Source organism: Fringilla coelebs, assembly GCF_963513975.1.
Source record: "Fringilla coelebs genome assembly, chromosome: 4".
Classification (NCBI taxonomy): Eukaryota; Metazoa; Chordata; class Aves; order Passeriformes; family Fringillidae; genus Fringilla; species Fringilla coelebs.
In genome coordinates this window covers 19,510,187-19,529,401 of record NC_140032.1, presented here as the reverse complement: position 1 = coordinate 19,529,401, position 19,215 = coordinate 19,510,187, and positions in this window count along the sequence as shown.

Genomic DNA, 19,215 nt, shown 5'->3' with positions numbered 1-19,215 from the left:
AAGACACTCTTATTTTAATTCTGTTGGTGGTTGTGCCAGTCTTTTCATGTATCATGTCGGAGATACAAGACCAGTGATACAAGAAGTAAAAAGACTGCATTCTGTACAATCATCAAATTTAGCGAATTTTTAGCCATTTTACTCAAATTCTTGAAGAGGATTTAGCCTACACATGGTGTCTTCCCTGTGCTGTCAAACTCTGCCATCGTGGGATGCACTTCAAGACTTAAGGGACCAGAGAGAGGAAAGTATGGGGGTGAAAGAATCTAGGGATCTGAGAGGCTTGGCAGAATGGATCCTCTGGCTGCAGCTCTGTCAAGGGGTACTACAAGAAAGATGCAGAGAGACTTTTTACAAGTGGTAGAACAAGGTGTAATGTAGGGACTTTTTACAAGTGTTAGGACAAGGGGTAACAGCTTAAAACTGAAAGAGGGTAGATTTAGATGAGACTTTAGGATGACACTCTTCACTAAGGGTGGTGGGACCCTGAAAAATATTGCTCAGTAAAGCTTTTGATGCCCCATCCCTAAAACTATCCAAGGTCAGGTTGGATGGTATTTTGAGCAACCGATATAGTGGACAGTATTCCTGCCTATGGCATGGAGATTGGAACTAGATGACCTTTCAGGTCTCTTCAGCTCAAACCATTCTGAGATTCTATGATTTCATTTATTTCCTTTAATAACTGCTTAATGTCAATGGCATTATCCAAAACTTCTGTTCTCATGGATAGTTTCCATAAGAAACTATCATAACATACTGTTATTTAGAGACCAGGTAAAAAAATCAGAATTAATTTTTTGCAAGAATAACATATACAAGTACAGAATACAAATACTATAAAAAGGTGGGGAAAAGGGGGAAGGAAAGGAAAAGGAAAAAAGAGAAAAGAAAAAAAGAGAAAAGATAAAAGAGAAAAAGAAAAGAGAAAAGAGAAAAGGAAAGGGAAGGGGGGAAGGGGAAGGGGAAGGGGAAGGGGAAGGGGAAGGGGAAGGGGAAGGGGAAGGGGAAGGGGAAGGGGAAGGGGAAGGGGAAGGGGAAGGGGAAGGGGAAGGGAAGGGAAGGGAAGGGAAGGGAAGGGAAGGGAAGGGAAGGGAAGGGAAGGGAAGGGAAGGGAAGGGAAGGGAAGGGAAGGGAAGGGAAGGGAAGGGAAGGGAAGGGAAGGGAAGGGAAGGGAAGGGAAGGGAAGGGAAGGGAAGGGAAGGGAAGGGAAGGGAACACATCTTGCTTTTCATCAGGATGGAGAGTTGCTTTGTCAGCAAGCAGTACTGCAGTCTCTACTGGCTTGGAAGTGTTTTCCCCTATTCATAGGGATCCTCTATTTGAACTGACAAGCTACTTTTAGACTCCTGAGTCTAATCCATATTGAACATGTTAGTTATATAGTGTTTGTACAGTTCACATACTATGTTTTACAACTCAATTATACTGAAGGTAAGAAACCCCCTATAATCTAATTAGGAGTCCTTTATTTTCCTCCAAGATTACCTTTTCTGTCTCACTACAGATATTCAGCAGTCGTGGCGTTCTTTTGCAACATGCTGTTGATGCAACATTCAAGGCAAATTTATTAAATAATCTCAGGGTAATACATCTGAGTAGCAAAAACTTATCTGAGGTGTTACAGACATATATGCAACACCTGTTGTTAGTGAATATGTCATTTCCATCATACGCTTATTTAAAGGTGGAATTACAGAAAACTTGTAACTGTGGTACAATCAGTCTTGATGTGTGAATGCAGTTGAACTAAATTATTCCCTCACATAACTGGAGCTGTGGCTATTAGCTGAACTAGAGCTACAAATGTGGAAGCACTTCACATTTTACTTAAAAGAATTACAGCAAAATGTTTTAGGCAATTAATTTTTTACTCTCATTCTACATCACCAAGACTTCCACAATTTAAAAACCATTTGTTGGCATGGAAACATCAGCTTAATTAAATATGGATTAAACTAATTAACCTAAAACATATCATACTATAGACTGTTTGATTTAGAATACATTAAAGGAAACAGTACATTTTTCATAATTTCGTGTCTTTTATCTACTGAAAATGTTTTGCTTTCACGAGAATTTACATGCTTGATCTTGAGGCTGTCTCCTGAAGGTGAGGATACCGTTGACAACTAATGTTAAAAATTCCTGTTTCAACGGTGGACCCTGTGTATGTACATATTGTCTATCCCTCATGACAGTTTTGCTTTATAATTGTCTGTCAGACACCACCATGTGCCCAGCTACAAATTTTATTTCAGGTTTGATGGGCAGACACACCAGAAATGGATTGGATTGAATAAAAAATGAAGATACAAAATAGCAAAAAGATCCATATTTTCTGTCAATCAGTTAGATTGAAAGATGATAGAAGAAATCAATTAAGTATTTAGCTAAAAACCTTGCCTGGAAAAAGAAGATTGAAAGATTCCATTTCTTTCCTGTAACTGGCTTCTCCCCCTAGAATCACATCCTTGCTGTATGATCTTCTACATGCATTAACTTCAATAAGCAGTTGTTTCTCATGTAAAATTTCCTTTTTGTGTGAATGGCTTTGAAGTAGTAGTAGTAGTAGTCACAGTTTTCAAAGGAAATACTAATAATTTCATTCAGTGTCTGACATTACATCAGTGATTACATCAGGATTACTTCATGGCTCTTCAAATATTACTTAGTGAAATTCTGGCTAGATTCTTAGTTACTTACTATTGACTTCAGTCTCCAGGCTTCATGAAAACAGACTGTCTTTTTGCAAGGGCAAAGAATAATGACATGGAGGTCAGGCTGAGAGATAGAAGTACAGGATCAGTCTTGTGAGCTTCATTGTTTTTATACAATTTAAATTGAAATAAGAGTACATTTGAAGATATTTTTCTGCCATGAAGCAACAGTTCCTCATAATAGAAATCTTGTAGTCCACCAAGCAGCTGCTGCTTCATTCAAATGCAGAGTTTAGGTGATGTCAAAATGTCGTATCTATGGTATGTTACATGATTATAAATGTGGAGTACAAACCCCAACTATCCCAATGCTGCTTGAATTCTTGGATTTCACTCCTCAGTTCTTCTTACTCTTCTTATTCCCAGCTGAGGATTGAGGGAGATAGAAGACTGAAATTCCACTTAAAAAATATAAATATTGCAGTGTTCTCTTGGGTGGTTATAGATGTTTGTCCTGAAATGCTAGGGTTTCATTTCTTGCAGGATGTGAAAGATCTATTTTATCGAGCTGCTCAGTGTCAACCTTGCCATTCAGCCTTTAGTATGGCACACAGTGAATGCTGCTATGCCTGGCAGGTGGCCTGAGGCTTCCCTGTCAACATTTTTGTCATGCACTGCAGGAACAGTAAAACCATTCATAGAATTCTGAAAACTCCAAACACTTTACTATTGCTCTGGGTTTGCACTTAAAATATAAATATCAGTGACCTTTCAGACTTCATATATATAAAAAATTATTTTTATCTTTAAAATATCTCATTTGCATTACTGGTTGGTGAAGTGACATCCATGCTCAAAGCAATTTAATGCTGGTTTCCTCTTTGCTGGAATAAGCTTGTTGGCTAAAGCATCATAATAACACATCAGGGTCGAAAGTAATATACAAGTTCAGAGCCATAGCATAAGAATTTGCTGAAGAAACACACAGGAAAATCCAATGTGCTGAGACTTAGGGTGGTTCCAATGAGACCTCCAACAAGCAGAGAAAATATCTCTATACTAAAAAGGTAGCAAGGTGAAAAAAATTCTAGACGCTTAAGAGTGATTTTATCTTCCATGCTCAGGTCAAATTTGTATTATGGCCCACTGAGGAAATACTGAAAGCTTCTGAGTCTCTATTTTGGAAAGAAGTTCCAAACTTTAAAAAATACTAGATGAGACTCAGTTCTAAGTCTCTTGAAATTTAGGGAAAAATATTGATACCTATGTGACCTGAAACTATGACTGTGATTCCAAGCAGAGAAGTTTATAGAACCTGAAGTAAAAAAATAATTTAAGCATCTAAGGTTATAGACAGCAACACAGTGGGGTTTCACAAGCATCTTGAGCACCTGTATTTAATTCCCACGTGGAGGTGCCTAAATTCTGTATCACACCAGCACATCTTTATAATGTGACTTAAGTTTTTATATTTCAGGGACCCATGAAAAAATAGCTGAGAAAAAAAAAATTATATACTAAACCCATTCTTCAAATACAACATGAACCATTTTGGAGAAAAACTGCCAAAACTGATACTAATTGTGAAATGGGAGCATTAAGGATATGGTAATGCTTTGTCCAGCATCAGTGTCCTTCACAACCAACTATATATATTTCTAAATATCACTGCACACACTTATGTCACTCTGTATATTTCTAAGACTTTGTCCCTCAGGATAAAAAAAGAATTGGTTTCTTTTGTGGCCTGAGAGGTATTTGATAAATAGTTAAATATCTGTTACTTTCACTACAATATGTTCCCCCAGGTAATAGGGACCAAAATTTCATGAACAAAATTTATGTCTGTGTAACCAGCTGCTTCTGCAGGTGGTTTGATTCTAAGCCATACTTTTGTGTGGCACAGTACCAAGCAATTTCCTTCATGCAGACCTTTCCTTTCCTTACCAACCAACTTGGAATGAAATTTCATAAATGCTGAAGTAGAAATGGCATAAATGAAGAGAACATGTAGAAAAAAAGGAAAAGTACTCTATTTTGGCTATGTTTTTACCATTTCAGAAGCCTCAAGATTTGGCAGAAACAAAAATACCTTTATTTTTTAATTGAAGAATTGATTTCATTTCACTCATAAATTCTAATTCAATAAGGAAAACTGGAATACATAACCATAATGTCTATATTCACTTTATGATTCAAGAAGGTTTTTTACAGAGAGACCCACTCTTACATGCCATGTTGAAAAGATACCTAAGGTCATGTTTTTGACTTTAGAGAAATAATTACCATGGGGACATAGTACATTGTGTCCAAGATGCAGAGCACATCTTATTTTGGATCAGAGAGGCAGACAAGCAGATATGTAGAGAGACTGTGCTAGAACCAGAATATACATGATGAAATGTGGTACCAAAAAGACAAGCAAGATGCAATTTACTACCATCTAAAGCATATTGTGACATTCCTTTAAGTTCTCACCGCTTTTTTTTAAGGTCTTTGTAAGAAGATATTACTGGTTTCAATAGTGCTCTTATCAGCTCAGTGCAAGAACTCTTTCCTCAAATTTTTGCTCAATGTCTGCCAAAAAAAAGGCCATAACTCCTGGTCTCATTTACATCAAAATAATTGTTATTGGGAAGATCTTTTCCTTTGATGAAGTATACTGAAAATCTTGAGGTGGGAAAAAAGGCTCAGTTACTGTAAGTGCACAATAAAAAAATGCTGTCTAGAGGGAAGTATTCCATACTTACCATACTTAACAGAAAAAAATGGGAAGGATCATGTCTCCTCCAGATAAGTTCCTTTAATTTTTTCTTTCAGTGCTCAGCATTTGGGCACAATATTTATTTGGGAAAGATGGACATTTTATTCAGTTATTACCAAAGTTGGTATAGTCCTTTGACAAAACATTTCTCCTAGAAAATAAATTGACAGTTATAAATGAAAATATAAGGTGGAGGTTAATGTTCCCACTCTTTGAAAATTTAAAAAAATCTTCCAAGAACATTACCTCACAGATTAAGTAAAACCACATGCATAGGATGGAATAGACTGATCGCCATGAAGAACCAAACTTTCAGAGCAACCCATGACAGTATAATTTAATTCTGGGTCAGTTACAGACAGGAAACAGGACACAACAAACTTAAAACTACATTACTAATCTGTAGAATCTGGTAAAAATCTGGGTATAATGCACATTGCTCTTTTTGAGGTGAATGATTTGCAAAGACAATCAGGACAAGAAGACACAATTTTACCAGAAGCCCATTACCAAATGTCAAAGAAAACTTTATATTTCTTTCTGTGGCTGACAATGTTCTGGCTTTTGATGAAAAGGCTTCATTTCCTACTGCAGTCTGCCTCTAATAAAATTTCATTGTGCAGAAGAAAGAGAAGCCAGTTTAGAGTTTTTGTAAGGGTTCAGACTATTTCTAAAATAAGTTTAAACACAATGCTGGACATGGAATTGTTTTTTTGTCAGCTTGCTTGCTTCTTTGCTTCTTCAACGATAACTCCAGAATTTGTTGCACGCCCATGCCCATAATTTTCGTACACACTCATATTTTTGAGGAAGACAATGAAATGAACAAAAAAATACCCTAAAGGCAAGTTGAAAAGATCACACAACCCTCACATTGGCTTTGTTATTTGCTCACTTATATCTGACCCTTATACTCTCATTCTGATCTCACCATAATTTTTCATTGTTTAGACTTCAGTAGCATTATACTAAATTTCTAAAGATTTGAGACAAAAAATTTTATTATTTTGTCTTTTCAAGGAATATTAAAAGAAGCACTTGCTGTAAAAAAGTAGGAATTGTATGCTCCAAAAATTGGTATTACACACTTTTCACAAGTACTTAATTTCAATTAAGCATTTATATTATTAAAATTGCTGAGGTTTTATTATACAAAGAAGGACAGGTAGATATTTGTATTTCTCACATGATGTAGTTCTTAGATTACTGAAATCAATAAGCAGTAACTTTCAAAAGGATAAAATTATGTCTCCACAGTTCACTATAAAGCTTTAGTGTTAAAAAAGAGTCAGTTGATATCTATGCAGTGTTTTGGCAATGTACACTTTGTAGGCTGGAGTTCTAAGGCACATGTGTTTTTCATGTCTCCTTGAACATCTACATTCTGCTTCTGATTTTCACGAAGTAGTTAATAACTGTAAAGTAGCAATATAGTCACATAGTGCTTTTTCCTACCTATTTGAACTTTCAAGGGAAAAATTACTCACACACAGGAATAAGTATTTAGGAAACTGAGATTGTATCTACATTATCAAGTAGTTTTCCATGAAAGGGACAGTTCTGCAGAGTGACACAACAAAATTACTTTATGTTTTGGAGTATTCTTATTTTCTAGTTGGTCCAGGAGGCCAAAATGCTTTTTAAAAAAATGCTCAAAACAACTTAAAATGCTCAAAACATTTTTCCTCAAAATGCTCTAAAAAACTTTTTTTTGGCCAACTGCTATACAGCCTAATGATGAAGAACAAAGAAGCATCTTAATATTGTTGATGGACAGACAAGTGAATAATACATAAAATCAGCGAGATTATCTTCCAACAGCTCTTTTGGGGCCAATCAGAATATCTTACAAACACCACCATGCAAAACCCCAAGTCAGAGAAAGAGATGCATGCTGATGTTAATGGAACACAGTCATTACGACCTGGCCCCAGAGGTGAGAATAACCAAGATTCTTCTTAATAGAATTCCCTTGTGACAGATTAGAGTGAAATGAATGATGTGTTTTTATATATATATATATATAGGGTTTATTTTAGAGAAATTTGGTGGCAATTGAAAGCATTTATGTAGCTATGTTTACTATTATCTATAGTAATATAGCAATATAAAAGCCTAAGAAATATTACTTAGGAAAATATAGAGAAGAAAAGAAAGAGAAAAGAGAGAAAAGATAGGAGTAAAAATATATGACCACCTATAGATCTTGCACTGAGACTTGATTGTTGCAATTTAGTCATCCCTTGGTCAAAGTGATGATTTTCGTCTGCCAGGGGTGAGTGATGAAGCCCAAAAAATACAGTCAGGCTCAGTGGTAGCACCCAGGAATCTCCTCTGGGAGGGGGAGCTTCCAGTCCTCTGGTGGAAGCCCCCACCCCCAGAAATTAATCTGGGGGCACTTTGGTGCTCTTTGATGGTTTATGGCCCCTTCTCAGCTACCCTTCAGCATAGTTGAGCCAGTTATGCCTCATCAGAACCTCTCAGAGGAGGAGGAGGAGGGGGGAGTTTTACAAGTGAATGAGTTCTGTAGGGGAGGACAACCAACATGATAAGAAACACCAATTTTCCTTTCTTGATAGTTCACCTCCTCTATGCTGCGCAGACTGGTGATCACACACACCCAAATACTCACCTACACCCTTGGGGGGGCACAAACCAGCCCTCACCAAGGCACTCTAGCACCTCCACAGAGAGGCAAATGCTTTGAGTCATTAATCACTAATAGCCCAGCCTCCCACAACCAGTCACCATGTCTGAGACTTGCTCTGTCAATGCCACATATCTGCACTGCCATATGGATGACTTCCATATCATCTGAATGACAGCAAGGGAACAGTCCTTACAAAATGTTGAATACAATGGCAACCTTAAGAGTTTCATGTCACTGGGATTTACTAGATATAGGCAAAATTTATGCAAGTTTTCTGCCTTCAGCACAGTGGGTCAGTCTCATTCTTGCCTTTCAGGTTAGGCTTTCTGCTACCAAAATTTTTGAAAAATAAACATTCTACTTAAGCTATTAGTGTACCTTTAAAATCACAAATAGATGAGATAATTAACTTGCCTGCCATGTCTACAATGTTTTTAATTCAGTTTATTCAAGATAGCTTCTTTTTAATTAGTTCTTGGCAGACACTGCAACTTTGATAGTAATTCTAAGCCATATTCCCATGAAGTATTTCAGCAAGATTCTTTATCTTAAAGCTGCAATATAAAACTTGCAGTAAAGTTCATTGTCTTGGTTCTGCAAAACCATCTCTGGTGGCTAATCCCCCCAAAATGAGGATCATTTGTATGTGCAGAATTATGCAGAATCATGCTTGTAATTGTCAGTACTAATTTCAGGCACTGAGATGCTTTGTTACATTATTTCTTCAGTTTTAGCCACAACCCACAGCAGAAAATATAAAGTGCAATACTCAGTGTGCATAATTTCATTTGGTTTTGGTTGTTGGTTTTGTTTGGGTTTGTTTGTATGTTTATTTTATTTTGGTTTCATTTGGGTTTTGGGGATTGTCTTTTTCTTTGGTTTTGAGTTTTGTTTGGTTTTGGTTTTCTTTTGTTTTCTTTGTTGTTGGGGTTTTTTTTGTTGTTGTTTTGGGGTAGCTTTTTTTTTTTTTTTTTTTTTTTTTTTTTTTTTTTTTTTTTTTTTTTGCTGTGGTTGTTGTTTGTAGGAAGCAATCATACTACTAGCATCTTACCCTGGAAATTTTTCTGCTCACCAAGACCATATCAGTTTTAACATAAATGCCTACATTTGCTTGTCAGAAGCATAGATCTGTATTTTTAACAGTATTGCTTTTGTACAAATACACCATAATAAAACAGGAGCCAATTCATAATGAATGTCAAGAGAAAGCATAGAAGATTTCTACACCCTAACCCAACTGTGAGGTACAGACTGCTTAGACAGGAATTTGCAAGATCTAAAATAGACTGGTAAGCTGCAGAGAGCAGAATAAAGCATCACATTGTATGAACTACTGTGTTAAGCAGTGATGAAACATCACTGTTACAGCTGGGATTTGATTATGACTTGGTTTAAAGCATTTCTATACTGAATTAGTGGCCTTTAAAAAGGTCTCATTCTGCACACAATCTCTACATTAGTGGGCAAACCCACAAGAGTATGAGACACTGAGAAGGTTGATTCATTTTGCTAATGTTTTGGCTTCTACTAGTGATATCCCCTGCCTCTTCAACCAGAAAAAAAGAAAGACAACAATTCATGGTTTTGTAAATTTAAATTCCATTTCATAGCCAGACAAGAAAATATGATATCAAATGGGGGCTTTCACCTATGGGGTTATGTGTAAAAAAAGCCTAAATAGTAGGCTTGAGTTACACCTGGATAAACACATTCCTGTCTTTCAGGAGCATGTACACATGCAATTTTTGCAGTTTTCTGGCACGGATAAATGCTTTCCTCTATGCATCAAGTCATATGTTAATGAAAATACACTAATTTGCTAGTAAACATAAATCAAAATAGCTAACAGTCATTTTGTACTTCTACTGCAGTAAAAATGGACTGTCATTGGTCCTTTTTCTATTCTCATTATTTGATTGCCTTTTCACAACAGAACCAACAATACAAAGAGTTATTGTTAGCTTTAGCATTGATCTTAGCAGAGAATGTTTATATCAATGAAACTTGCCAAGTTTCATCAGTTTGTTTCAGTGTTTTCATTCTATTTGTATGACCCAATTTTAGTTCATTGATGGTAACATGCTTTGATTTAAACTCACTTTGATGTCAAGTCAGTTTGATTCAAAAATCCTGTTGTATTTAACTCATTTCAGTTTTCCTGATGTGATGTTCTTGTACATCAGTAAGTAAAGATTATCTTTACATTTTTCTGAACTAGCAGAGAATGCTTACCCATAAGATTACCAAACCAAAAATTATAAAATTTTTATCTAGCCATTTCTTTCTCAATGAGAAATAATAAGCTTCTATTCTCCCTTGAAATTTCCAAACAATTTTAACCTCATTCTTGACTTACCAAACATATTCTTTAGTTCTCACTTTCATTTTAATACATTCCAACACTGTCTCCTGACAAGATGCCATATTATTTAGACACTGATTTCTTAACAAACAGAAGGAGAACATGCAAACATTATGTGCCAAGAATGTATGTCAGCATCCTGAAAACTGCCAAGTTTCATCGATGATGATTTGCCTTCTTGATTATTTTGACAAGACTATCCATCGCAATAACCTTGCCACTATTTTTTCACTTTCTTAGATATCCTTAAAACCCTCCCCTAATATTTTCAAATAAATTTCAAACTCTCTTCTGTCTTCTACTGGCAGAAATACATGGAGCCTCAGGCTCTAGGATTGGCAGTGAATTAGATAAAGAGAGTTTTAGTGCTGCAAGTGTTAGCTGTAATCTTTTGTCTGAAAATAATCAAAGCAATTTCTTAGGAAGAAAATATTCTGCATTAAAAGCCATGTTGGACACAGTCAATAATAATTTTTTTCTAATGTATATACTATATTAAAGGTTCTAGTTTAATAGAAAATGCAACTCAAGGTAATATGAAGGATATAAAACATTTAGAAGTTAATATTTTCTAGAAAAAATGATTATGCATATCCTTGATTTTAAATCAGAATCAGTGTGGGGTTTTTAACATCACAAACTTATTAATCTCATTTTTTTTAACAGCTCAGATTTTCATATCTGCTCTGGGATAAGATAGTCTACTGTTTAGATCAAATATTTGATATCCATTATTATTGCTGTGGTACAGAAACAGCTGGAAATTAAGCTGCAAGTGGCTGCAGCCACTTCCCTTCCCCCACACCTCTCCCATGAGAAAGGGACAAAGAGGCAGAGATATTGAGATAACAATTTACTGGAAAAAACAGAAATAAGATGAGGAAAACAAACAATAACAGCACCAATACTAATAGCAACAGTGTATAAGAGAAGGTGATTAAACTCCAAAAAGGAAGACCAGACCAAGTCAATGCTACCACAGCCAGTGACACACAGCTTCCTGAGAGAAAAGAGAAAATGGCAAGCACAACTGCAGCTATTTTCCCTGAGCTGGAGACAACAACAAACATTGTTGGACAAATCGTTTGCACCATGCTCCTTCCCAGACTTGAAACACAACAATATAGGACAAAGCCTACAAGTTGGACCATGTTGCCCCACCTCCCTATGGCTTTGCTCCCCTGGAAAAAGGAAAAAAAAGGTGCACATTCCACTGTGCATTTCTGTTTTTCTTCCATACAAAGCCACATCCCCAAGAAATCATGTGAAGGGTATAAAATAACCTAAATGTGCCCTCATGGCTCCAGGATCCATCCCCCTCACTGCAAGAGTGACAAAATAACTCTGCTCTAGCTGAAACTAGGACAGTTATGGAGCTAGTTCACTTAAAACATAAGTTCATAGGCATTTTAGGGGGAATCAAAAGTGAAGGCCCTACAAATCACAGTCCTCACTGGATTAATCAGGAGATTTTATATTCAAAAGTGGTTACTCTCATATAATCTGACAGCTTTTGTTATGGAATTTTAGGACTGCTTCAAATGCAATTGCTGGGGTTGAACTAAAATTACATGTTTTATAAAGTCTGCCCCATTAAGACACTTTTTATGATAAAATTTACCCATAACCCCTAAAGGTACCTCTCAGTGTTTTATGCATCTTCCTAGTTTTTCTACCTATACAACCTCATTCTACAGTTTTTACTGATTTTGAACAAACTGGTTTTTTCCTGATTTTTTCCCTACAAGGTATGTAAATCATTCAGTTACATAGATATAGTCTTCTACTTACCTTCAAGATGTTTTATATATTCCCTATGGAATACAGTCCAAGGCACAGTGTTATTTCAGAGGGCATAATCTGTCACAGATCCTGTGACATATCTGTCAGTGCTGTGTGGATCTCTTGAACATCCTCAAATATCTCAAGGAAATAGTTGAGTCCTTGTATATAGTGATAAAAGCATGCCTTAACCCCCAGAGTAAGTATTTTCTTAGCAAGCTAAAGACTTTGAGGTTTTGAAGTCTTCACTAGCAGGAACATTTTTCAATATTCTAATAATTCTTGTTGACCTTTGATACATAAAGTCCCAGTTGGTACATTTCTTCAAGTTCCAATCAATATGGTCTACTTTTCTAGTGCAAACTGTGTAAGTGTATTCTTACTCACATTGTTTGTACCTTTTAATCAATAAAGATGGTTTGTCACAGTTAAGAATGTAGAATAACATTCACAGAACGTTCTGAGTCGGAAGAGACCCAGGAGGATCATCAGGTCCAACTCTTATGTGAGGGGCCATACAGGGATCAAGCCTGCAACTTTGGCTTTATTAGCACCGTGCTTCAGCCAGCTGATTTAGTTTCATAGGTTTTTTCAAGCTGGTTAAATAATGTACTTTTTGCTTCATATTAATTTGATTTTTTGATGGTGATTTCTTCAGGCTTAAATAATGGCATTAAGCTACAGATTTGAACTGGTTTAATCTTTGAGCCTTGCACTACACTTCCTTGTTTCTTGAAAGGTAGTTGCAACCTTCATCATAGGTAAATATGCTGTTCGTTCCTCCAAAGCTGAAATTATTCTCAAGGCATTACACCAGTTATAAGACGAAATCTTTAATCAAGGCTCAGTGCCCAGCATAATGTTTGTTTCTAGACTTATCTGTGTAATTGTTGTGCCAGTAGTCTCCCTTTGAAGGTTTAAATAGATGTGTTAACATGCAATGAATTTAGAGTGTGTGATTGCCACTTATATATTTTTCAGTGTCAATTTCTAGGGAAAAAAATCAATGTAGCAGTATTTCACTTACTATTTTAAGCATGAAATTTTAGAATTAAACTCATTAATTAAAGCATGAATATTAGTATATTTTTAAGCAGAGATTCAGATTATACTATGCTGTGTTTTAAATATGACATGCTTACAATAAACTGTATGAAAATATATTTAGGTAATTTTTATTTAAAGTGTACAAAATCCTTTTTTTCTGATTAGGTATTGCTGCAAAAGCATTTTCTTCCAGGATTCAAGCTCAGAAGGCACATCACCTGAAAAAAAGTCCTATGACCTGCTTCAAAACTCTCCAAAGCTTCTTGCTGAAACTCGTAGTTAAAATCACCTTCCACTTTAGTTAATGGAGAAACAGTAATGCAGTAAAGCACTGAGAAACCATTTAATCTAAAGAAGGATATTGGTAAAGGCACTCCAATTCCTCTCTGTCCTCCATCAATACAGGATAATATAGCACATTCAGGATTCCACCATCCTTAGCATAACTCCACTGGCATTAGTGGATTTCTAGCAGTGGAGTAGCATCCTACAGTAAGTGTGCAACTGGGGAATTAGTTACATGTACTGACCATTTGTTTGTGCTTCTGTTTCAGCTGATAATCATTAGTTGTATGAGTGATCTGAATATAGTTTTGTGCTGTTAACTCTGACACTCTAATTTGATAGTTTGTTTTTGATCTGTAGGATTTAAGATATGGCTTTGTATTGACCACTTACCATCCCGATTAAAAAACCTTGTAGCATTATTTGATGTCTGTCAAGTGAATTGATTTGCTTTTATTGCTTTTCTTCCTAAGTTGCCGGCTTCACTGTGAACACAAGCCAATTTTTATACTTCCTTTATGTGTTTTTGACAACAAGATTTTGCTTTTTTCTGAAATTTCTTTCAATATAGCATTTGATTTAATGGGTTTCTAGAGTAGGAGGAACTGAGTTCCCCTAAACCTCACCACAAAAGAACACCTTAATATATGAAGTTAGGGACTCTGAAAAAAAATCTATAAATCACAGCAGAGACTAAAGTCAACTAAACCTCAGGATCTTTTCTGGAATTATGACTTTTTTCTAGAATGAAAAAAATCAGAAATAATTGTGCAAACTTTTAATAGTTGGTTAACCAATGAGAAACCTCTAGTTTGTGTATACATAGGGTATAGCGACGCCCAGAGGAAAACAAGCAAAGCCAGATTTTGAAAATCCTGCAGCCAAATTCTCTGAATTGTGGAAAATGAAATGGTAATGGTGAAAAATAAAATTTAAAAAAGGGTTATAAAATAATTTATCCAAGGAGGAAAATAGGGACATGTACTTTTCTCCCTATCAGTGCAGGGCTGCTCCTTAATAGCCTTTCTTAACAATTCTGATGTAAGCAGGAGACATAATGGTTGTCACTTTGACAGAAACCATTGCCACTTAGCTTCAAGACATAAAAAGCTATGGCAGAAATTTCAAACATGTAAGATTACTTATGCTTAAGGAGAAACCCATCTTAGAATAGTAGCAGTAAAAGTCATTAAAGCCTTACAATTGTATCAGACTCTTTCAGTAAGGGCAACAGTTCACTTGCCTATTAGAAGTTAATCATGTTATTCTTGAGAACTTTTTTGACCTAAAATCTATAACCAGAATGACTGGAATTCTTTATATCATACATTGCTCACTATCAACAAGTTATTTTCCTTAAAAAAAGTAAAAGAATTAAGATTATTCACTTTAAACATGTTTTTTTTTCAATGTATAGAAAATGAAAAACTAAAATGTTGCAGTGAAACTGCAGAAAGTTTATGATTTGCATCTCTAAACTTGGATCATATTTCACACATATTTCTTACAAGCCCAACTTTCAGTGTGCATAAATGCTGATTCTGTTTCAATTCTTGCAGCTTGAATGTAGAAAAGCATGTCATTTGGATAGCAAATATCAACATTTCTTCTCTCCAGTTCTTCAAGGAAACAAATGGATAAACACAAACAGCAGAAATTAGTCAAGCAAGTGATCTATTAACCTAATGGATATAGAATGGGGAGCTCATGTACTGCAGTTTAAATCTCTGGGGTAAAGCTCTTTGCAGCTCTAATTTACCAATTTGTTAAATTTCAAACACAACTAAGAAACATTACAGCCAATTAGTTCCAGTAAGACTATAAGGCTGTGTATTTAAATACCCCACTTGTACTGCTGTCCTGATAAACTGAAATATCTCTCATTTCTTTCCAGACTTTACCACCGTAGCAGTTGTGCATAAAAATCCCATTTGGGACAAAAGTGAAAAGTCCTTGAAAATTAAATTAAATTCATTCAATTAGGCTAAAGAAATATTTAAACCAACTATTAGTAAGAAAAATTTTATTTAGTTCATTTCTGTCAAATTGGAACTTTAAAGGGACTTCAAACTATCAAAACTGCTTCTATTTGAACTTAAATGGCAACTCTAATTTAACTCGGCATTTATATATTTATTTATTTATGTATGCATGCAGAAATATAACTTTCATATGAATCTGGGAAAAAAAAATTTAAAATAAACAGCACAGAGAATCTTAAGGACTGTAAAGTTACCAAGTCACAGTGAGGCTCTTATGACTTTTATGTATGTTCTTCTGTCTGATATTGTTTCTATTTTCTGCAATTTTAAATTTTAACGAAAAGTAGTCTTGCCCTTTTTTGAAGTTTTTAAGATGTGTTTATTTCTTTGTCCCTCTGAAATATACATTACCACGTTGCACCTCAAGAGTTTTACATTTCAAATGGAAGCATGACATAGATATACTCAACATACCAAATGAGAGCATGACAGAGAAACTTGCAGAGAAAGGAGATGATGAAAGCATACTAAAATAAATAAATCAGGTTTTTTTAAGACCCTGACCCCAAAAATTACTTGCAGATATACTTGAATATATTTCCTCTTTGTTAATGCAGTCAAAGGTATTATATTTTGACCCAAGCCAAGCATGAATTTTCACCCATATTTTACATTTTGACTGGATCAGTATCACTTACCATAAAACATAGGTTACATAATGTGTATATCTATACAATATGTGTATATGTGCATTTGCCAAAAACTTATATTATAAAAATTTATATCTATTAATAGACACACATGCAAACAAACAAATGCACATATACACGCACATATATGTATATGTATGTACCTATTGAGCCATACCATCAAATGAGGTATCGTTACTTGCTAGTATGGTTAGAGAATTTAAAGATTAAAACCTGCCCCTTCAGAAACATTTAGGACACTGGCTACACTTGATTAGAAATCTTCAAAAGTTATCTTTCCAAATTGCTTGATGGATTTGAGATGCTGTTTTGCGCAAGATGATTAATTTTTTTAACTCATTCTCAGGAACCTTGTTTGATATAAAACCAAAGCAATTCCTAAAAGTCTACCCTGACAATTGCATCCTGTTGGAGTTCCTTTACATTAGACTATAGCTTTTTAACAGATGCCTATATAATCCCTTTCCAAAACACAAAAAAAAAGCTAGAGAGAGGTAATTCATATGTTTTCTTTTACCAGGGATTCCTTACTCTAACCATTTTCTCAGGTCCAAATTCATACAGACTAAGAGGGAGACAATAAAGAAAGATTAGGATGAAGGAGAAGTCTCCTGCCTTGTAATGCCATCAGAGTCCTTGAAGAAAGAAAAAAATGGACACCCAAGAATAGATGTAAAATTTGTGTATCTGACAAACATGTCCCGTGTAACAACTGCATTTCACATCTAACTAGAATAGAGAGATATTAATTTAGTTTTGCTTTTACTGCTCTTGGACACATTCCACAATCATTCCACAATCTGGATCCATTGTTCTCATAAGAACTGTGATAATTTATATATTCTCACCTAGCTGCTCAAGGGAAACCAGTTGATGCAGTCTTTTTGGATTTCAGTACAGCTTTTGATACTGTCTCTTACAGGATTCCTCTGGACAAAATGTCCAACACAACTGGATAAACCCATCATAGTGTGATGGGAGAGCAGCTGGCTCATAGGTCAGGGACAAAGGGTTACAGAGAATGGGTGACATCAGAGAGGTGACCTGTCACTAGTGGGGTTCCACAACCTGTGCGCTTTAATGTCTTTATAATTGGCTTGGACGCAGGACTGGAAGGGACCTGAGCAAGTTTGCAGATGATGCAAAACTGGGAGGAGCTGTTCTCCCTCAAAGGTAGGGAGGTCCTGGAAAGAGACCTCAATAAATCAGAGGGCTGAGCAATCACCAACCACATAAAGTTCATCAAGTGAGCGTGTTGGATTCTGTACCTGGGACGGGGTAACCCTGGATGTTTGTATAGACTGGGGAATGAGGGGCTGGAAAACAGCGCAGCAGAAAGGGGTGTGAGGGTGCTGGTTAGTGGAAAGTTGGACATGAGCCAGCAGTGCCCTGGCAGCCAGGAGGGACAGCCCTGTCCTGGGGGGCATCGGGCACAGCATGGCCAGCTGGGCAAGGGAGGGGATTGTCCTGCTCTGCTCTGGGCTGGGGCAGCCTCACCTCGAGTCCTGTGTGCAGTTTTGGGCACCACAAAGTAGGAAAGGTGTTAAACTATTAGAGAGTGTCCAGACAAGGGCAAGATGGTGAAGGGTCTTAGGGGAAGCCATATGAGGAGCAGCTGAGGTCCCTTGATCTGTTCACTCTGTAGAAGAGAAGACTGAGTGGAGATCTCATTGCAGTTACAGCTTCCTCATATGGGGAAGAGGAGGGCAGGCACTGATCTCTTCTGCCTGGTGACCAGTCACAGGACCCAAGGGAATGGCCTGAGGTTATGTCAGAGGAGGTTTAGACTAGGTAATAGACTAAGGTTCTTCACCCAGAGCATGGCTGGGCACTGGAATAGGCTCCTCAGGGAAGTGGTCACAGCACCAAACCTGACAGAGCTCAGGAAGTGTTTGGAAAACACCCCCGGTGACATGGTGGGACCTTGGGAATGGCACTGCACAGGACCAGGAGTTGGACTCAGTGATCCTAATGAGCCCCTTCCAACTCAGCTTATTCTGTGATTCCATGATTCTCCACACCTCACAGTACATCAGGGGCTGACAACTTCTTGGGCCAGGGAGCTGGAGGCATCAGGGGCTCCCGGGGGTTGGCAAGGCAGGGTTACGAGCCATGTCCATCCCACGTTGGCCTGCAGGTGGGGGTCAGGCTCAGGGGGCAAAACCAGGGTCAGGCACAGCTCAAGACAGCCTGGCAGCCTGAACCTGGACCAAGGACCATGGCTAGGCACGGACCAGGCTGCAATGTGTTCTGCTGCTCCAGCAGAGCCAAGCACCGCTGCCTCAGCGAAGTCAGACTGTGGGCAGGGGATTGTCGTGTTAGCACTGAGCTTCAGGGTGTGCTGCATGGGTTAGCTGCAGTTATTTCTTTTCTACAGACAGTAGCTTGATTTGAAGCATTATATAGTGCAAGACCTGGAAAACTTATTCACCTTAAACATAAAAAACCGTAACCAATTTTTTATCTCCAGATGACACGAAAAACAGTAACTGATAATCATGATACAAATTTCCAATACTCAATTTTTTAATCTTGAGAAATTTGGTTCTCAGTTTATTTTAAAATTTACTAAATTATCCTTGGTTCCTTTGATCTTCTCCAACAATGCATGAAGGCAGTGCTTTGCTCCAAATCAAAGAACAAAGCAAGCAGCAGCATCTGCTTCTGTAACCACAGATTCCTACCTGCAAAGAGAGGAAAGAGCTTCCTCTGACAGCTTGTTTGCAACTCAGCCTCAGATAGACTGGGGACTATGCCTGCCTGATGCAATTACACACCAGCTGACAGTAGTTACATGCATATCTTGTAACTGAAAAAAGCAGCTTATGAGTTATTTTTCTCTCTTCTCATCTTTCATCCCTCTTTTTTTTTTTTTTAATTTCTTTATTTAAAGGAGAAATTTTACTTGATGGTCAAAATCCCTGTAGGTAAGGTGAATGGTTAATGGTGGAAAAAATATGAAGGGAGGTGTGT